The sequence below is a fragment of the Sorex fumeus genome, unplaced genomic scaffold (assembly GCF_029834395.1).
Source record: "Sorex fumeus unplaced genomic scaffold, SorFum_2.1 ptg000098l, whole genome shotgun sequence".
Lineage (NCBI taxonomy): Eukaryota > Metazoa > Chordata > Mammalia > Eulipotyphla > Soricidae > Sorex > Sorex fumeus.
Window position 1 is genome coordinate 88,203,269 of NW_026606155.1, and position 6,463 is coordinate 88,209,731.

Consider the following 6,463-nt stretch of genomic DNA (forward strand, 5'->3'; position numbering starts at 1 on the left):
GCCATGAAATCACTGAAAAAGGAAATCAGGCTGTGGGAATTAAGTAACTGACTGCCTTTTTGCACACCCTCTTTGTCTCCAACCCAATCTGAATTAGAGAAGAGGGGGTCAAAGAAGGAGATGCCATCAAGAGCAAGTTATTTGCCCAATTTTGTGGAGTGATAGATAGGAAGGAACAGACGGGAGGTGGATCAGATGGAAGCTGTTTTTAATCTCTTCTTTTTCTACGTCTTTCCTGTGTGTCTGAATATGGATGTGTGTGTGTAAGAAAAAGAAAGGGAGATGGAGAGGAAAAGGAGACTGCAATTAATTTGTGAGTGTGTTTAAAAGGCCATATGCAGTCACAGTTATACACAGACACTTAGAGGTGTAGATAGAATTGGAGACAAAAATTGCCTGCCAGTTTTTCTAAATAAATATGTTCACAGATTTCATAGCATTAATGAGCTGCAAAATAACCACATATTGAAGCTGGATGCAGCTGTCTATACTAAGTTTGAGAATATTTTAAGTAAGTATAATAAGTAATCTAAGTAACTAATAATTTATATGAGCGAGATCAAGTTCTCAAATATGCTTAAATAAAAAGCCAGTTAGTATAAACAGATGAGGTGCACATGGTTTGGGTGTTGTATATCAAATTCATGGCTATTCATTATAATTTACACATAATTTACATGAGCAATTTGAATGTTTGTAATTTACATATATAGCATATCTGGTATTTGAGTTAAAAATATATGCCATGGGAATATGATTTAAATATAAGAAAAATATAGTTGTTTTGAAGGAAAATACAAGGTTTAAAGTATAAAATTTGAAATATATACCATAATTATGATGTAGGTAATGATGCTCAAAGCTGACAGATCACATTGTCTATGGCATTGATACACATTCTCAGACTGAGTAAGAAATATTTATCATGATGCCAACGTACCTGTTCAATGCTGAATTTTAATAATCTGGACACAGTGTGATAGTTTACTGCATATTTTTTTATTGCATTGAGCATTATAGAAACAAAACCTATGCCCTTACATGCATTCTAGCTATTAGAGAAAAATGAGAATGATAGTTAAATTGAAAATGAATACAATGGCAATTTATGAAATATTTACAAAGAGTATTTTCAGCAGTCTGATAGTTCAGGAGATAAGCTATTGTCTTACCTTGCCTTACATTGAGTGTAGTGCACAAAACCCTGGTTCAAATCCATGGCATCACACGTGGTTTCCTGAGCATCCCTTGAGTCACTCCTAAACAACAACAACAACAATAAAAAAGCAACAAAAGGCCAGGAGTAACCCCTAAGCACTGCAGGATATGCTCCCCCACTCAAAATTATTTAAATTTAATATAAAATACAGAAAAATATCTACATATATGATTTCCAAATATATAATATATCCCCAGTCTCTCAGATTAGAAAACATGAGTTTCTGTTTATGGGTTTGGGTTTTGAGATGAGTGGGCTCACAGAAGTGCTGGGAGCCACCAGGGGTATACCTGACAGTGCTTAGGGGGCCCTGCAATACAAAGGGTTGACTCCTAGGTCTTGCCATGTCAGGAATGTGATACAGCTCTTGGAGCTATCTCCCCAGACTCAAAAGTTGAGTTTCTGAAAGCGTGGCATTTATTATGTAAAAATATCTACTATCTCCAGCCTGCTGTTGTCCCAGCTTTCTGGTAGAGGAGAGAGAAAGATGCTGGACAAGGCAGAGAGGTAGGATGACCATTACTCAGTTCCTTCTTTATGCTAAGCACATTTACAGAAGTTTGTACATTATCAAGTAAATATCTTTATCCCCATTTTACAGCTGATGAATCTTATTTTAGGGGAGTTGAGTAATTTGATCTTACTAAAGAACCTATCTTAATGGCAAGAAAATAGTCTTACATTGTACAGGGATACTTCCCTGCCTAGTATGGCCCCAGGCCCTCAGCACCAAGAGTGATCCAGCAAGAAAAAAAAAGGGAGGCAGAGAATAGTTCAGGGAAAGGAACACTATGACAATGGTGGAAAGAAGTGGTCACTCTGGAGGGGTCAAAGTGCTAGTGAAGGGACTAGGGCTGGAACAATGTATACCTAAACCTCAATCATGAATAATCTTGTGACTCAGGGTGATTTTTTAATTCAGTAAATTAAAAAAAAAGAAGAAGGAGAAAGAACAAAAGAGAAAAAGCGAGAGACTTGTATTGCATTTCACAAAAGAGAGTATCAAGTAAACATATGAAAGTTTTCCAGTTTCCTCTCGGTCCTATATTGAACTCGAGTTGGAAGAAGCGAGTCCCGTCTCAAAATGGAGGTAAAACCACCGCCTGGTCGCCCCCAGCCCAACTCCGGCCACCACCGCGGGAGTGGGGAGAGGGGAGAGCCATAATCCAAAGGAACTAGAGCAGTTGAGAAAACTGTTTATTGGAAGTTTGAACTTTGAAACTACAGACGATAGTTTAAGAGAACATTTTGAGAAATGGGGCACACTTACAGATTGTGTGGAGATGAGAGACCCCCCAAACAAAACGTTCCAGAGGCTTTGGTTTTGTGACTTACTCATGTTTAAGAGGTGGATGCAGCTATGTGTGCTCGACCACATAAGGTTGATGGGCGTGTAGTGGAACCAAAGAGAGCTGTTTCTAGAGAGGATTCTGTGAAGCCTTGCTGCCCATCTAACAGTGAAGAAAATTTTTGTTGGTGGTATTAAAGAAGACACAGAGGAATATAATTTGAGAGAATACTTTGAAAAGTATGGCAAAATTGAAACCATAGAAGTTATGGAAGACAGGCAGAGTGGGAAAAAGAGAGGATTTGCTTTTGTGACTTTTGATGATCATGATACAGTTGATAAAATTGTTGTTCAGAAATACCACACTATTAATGGGCATAATTGTGATGTGAAAAAGGCCCTTTCTAAACAAGAAATGCAGTCTGCTGGATCGCAAAGAGGTCGTGGAGGTGGATCTGGCAAATTTATGGGGCATAGAGGCAATTTTGGCGGTGGTGGAGGAAGCTTTGGCCATGGTGAAAACTTTGGTGGAAGAGGAGGGTGTGGTGGTGGCGGTGATGGCAGCAGAGGTAGTTACGGAGGAGGTGACGGTGAAAATAATAGATTTGGAGGTGATGATGGCAACTATGGCAGAGGTCCTGGTTATAGTAGTAGAGGAGGCTATGGTGGTGGAGGACCAAGATGGAAACCAAGGTGGTGGATATGATGGAGGTGGTGGAGGATATGATGGTTACAATGAAGGAGGAAATTTTGGTGGTGGTAACTATGCTGGTGGTGGGAACTATAATGATTTTGGAAATTATCGTGGACAACAGCAATCAAGTTATGGACCCATGAAATGGGGCAGTTTGGGTGGAAGAAGCTCGGGCAGTCCCTATGGTGGTGGTTTTGGATCTGGTGGTGGAAGTGGTGGCTATGGTAGCAGAAGGTTCTAAAAACTCAGCAGAAAAGGGCTACAGTTCTTACCTGGAGAGAGAGCGAGGAGTTGTCAGGAAAGTTGCAGGTTACTTTGAGACAATCGTCCCAAATCCATTAGAGGAACTGTAAAAATCTGCCACAGAAGGAGCGATGATCCATAGTCAGAAAAGTTACTGCAGCTTAAACAGGAAACCCTTCTTGTTCAGGACTGTCACAGCCACAGTTTGCAAAAGTGCAGCTATTGATTAATGCAATGTAGTGTCAATTAGATGTACATTCCAGAGGTCTTTTATATGTTGTAGCTTTGTCTTTCTCTTTTTCTTTTCATTACATCAGGTATATTGCCCTGTAAATTGTGATAGTGGTATCAGGAATAAAAAATTAAGAAAATTTTAACATTATTTAATTTTTATGGATACTTTTTTATATTAGTGAAACACCACGAGGTACAGTTATAGACTTACAAATTTTTGTGCTTGGGTTTCAGTTATACAATGATCAAGTACCCATCCCTCCACCAACGCCCATCCTCCACCACCACAGGTCCTAGCATCCCTACCACCCCCTATCCCCCCATCCCACCATGCCTCTGTGGCAAGGCATTCCCTTTTGTTCTCTCTCTCCTTTTGGGTTCTGTGTTTTACAAGAGAGACATTGAGTGACAATCATGTTTGATCTATAGTCTACTTTCAGCATGCTTCTCCCATCCTGGGAGGATCCTCCCAACACCCTTTATTTGGTGCTCCCTTCTCTGTCTGAGTTTCTTTTTCCCCTAGCACGTGTGGCTGGCCTCCACGTCATGGAGCAAAATTCCTGGTACTAGTCTCGGCCACTACTGGGTGTTAGTCTCCCATTATGTTACTTGATGTTCCCGAGATGAATGCAATCTTTCTGTGTCTATCCCGCTCTTTCTGACTCATCTTGCTTAACATGATACTTTCCATGTAGTACCACTTGTGTGTAAAGTTCATGACTTCTTCTTTTCTAACAGCTACATAGTACTGCATTGTGTAAATGTACCAGAGTTTCTTTAACCAGTCATCTGTTCTCGGGCACTCAGGTTTTTTCCAGATTCTAGCTATTGTAAAGAGTGCTGCAATGAACAAACAAGTGCAGATGTCACTTTGACTATACTTTTTTGCCTCTCTGGGATATATTCCCAGGAGTGGTATTGCTACGTCAAATGGGAGCTCAATTTCTAATTTTTTGAGAATCGTCCATACTGTTTTCCAAAAGGGTTGGACCACTCAGCATTCCCAATAGCAATGAAGGAGGGTCCCTTTCTCACCACATCCGCGCTAGCACCAGTTGCTTTTGTTCTTTTGGATGTGGGCCAGTCTCTGTGGTGTGAAATGATATCTCATTGTTGTTTTGATCTGCATCTCCCTGATGATTAATGATGTAGAGCATTTTCTCATGTGCCTTTTAGCCATTTGGATTTCTTCTTTGCCAAAGTTTCTGTTCATTTCCTCGCCCCATTTTTTGATGGGGTTGGGTGTTCTCTTCTTGTGGAGTTCAACCAGTACTTTGTATATCTTTGATATCAAACCCTTGTCGGATGTGTATTCAGTGAATATCCTTTCCCATCCTGTAGACTGTCTTTGTATTTTGGTCACTGTTTCTTTTGAGGTGCAGAAGCTTCTTAGTTTAAGATAGTCCCATTTGTCTATCTCTGTTTTCACTTGCTTGGCCAGTGGCGTGACATCTTTGAAGATGCCATTAGCTTCAATATCATGGAGGGTTTTGCCAACTTTGTCTTCAATAAACTTTATGGATTCCGGTCAGATGTTGAGGTCATTAATCCATTTTGATCTTACTTTTGTACATGGCGTTAGGCAGAGATCTGAGCCCACTTTTTTGCATGTAGCCATCCAGTTTTGCCAGCACAATTTGTTAAAGAGGCTTTCCCTGCTCCACTTCACATTTCTTGCCCCCTTATCGAAGATTAGATGATCATATGCTTGGGGGGAGATGTCAGTATATTCATCTCTTTACCATTGGTCTGCAGCTCTGCCTTCATTCCAGTACCATGCTGTTTTAATTATTACTGCTTTGTAGTAGAGCTTGAAGTTAGGGAGGTTGATTCCTCCCGTTTTCTTTTTCCCAAGAATTGCTTTAGCTATTCGTGGGGGCTTATTGTTCCATATAAATTTCAGGAATATTTGTTCCATTTTTTTGAAGAATGTCATGGGTATCCTTAGAGGGATCGCATTGAATTTGTACAGTGCTTTGGGAAGTATTGCCATTTTGAAATGTTAATTCTCCCCATCCATGAGCAGGGGATATTTTTCCATTTCCTCATGTCCTCTTTTATTTCCTGAAGTAGCATTTTGTAGTTTTCTTTGTACAGGTCCTTTACTTCCTTAGTTAAGCTGATTCCTAGGTACTTGATTTTCTGGGGCACAATTGTGAATGGGATTGTTTTCTTCATGTCACTTTCTTCTCTTTCACTATTTGCATATAGAAAAGCCATGGATTTTTGGGTATTGATTTTATAGCCTGCCATTTACTATACAAGTCGATTGTTTCTGGCCTTTTTTTGGTAGAGGTTTTAGGGTTCTCTTAGTATCATATCATCTGCGAATAGTGACAGCTTGATTTCTTCCTTCCCTACCTGGATGCCCTTAATATCTTTTTCTTGCCTAATCGCTATTGCAAGTACTTCCAGTACTATATTGAACAGTAGTGGAGAAAGTAGGCATCCTTGTCTCGTCCCTGATCTTAGGGGGAAGGCTCTCAGTTTTTCCCAAATGAGGATGATGCTTGCTGTAGGTTTGTGGTAGATGACTTTACTATATTGAGGAAAGTCCCCTCTATCCCCATTTTGGCGAGGGTTTTCATCATAAACGGGTGCTGGATCTTGCCAAATGCTTTCTCTATATCTATTGATATGATCATATGATTTTTATCTTTTCTTTTATTGATATGATGGATTATGTTGATTGATTTCCAAATGTTGAACCATCCTTGCATTCCCAGGATGAATCCCACTTGGTCATGTTGTATGATCTTTTTGATGAGTTGTTGAATTCTATTTG

General features: G+C 39.8%; 1 pseudogene; it reads left to right on the forward strand.

Moving 5' to 3' along the window:
• Positions 1–2,303: 2,303 nt before the first annotated feature.
• On the forward strand, positions 2,304–3,685 carry LOC130041881 (heterogeneous nuclear ribonucleoprotein A3-like; annotated as a pseudogene).
• Positions 3,686–6,463: the final 2,778 nt, after the last annotated feature.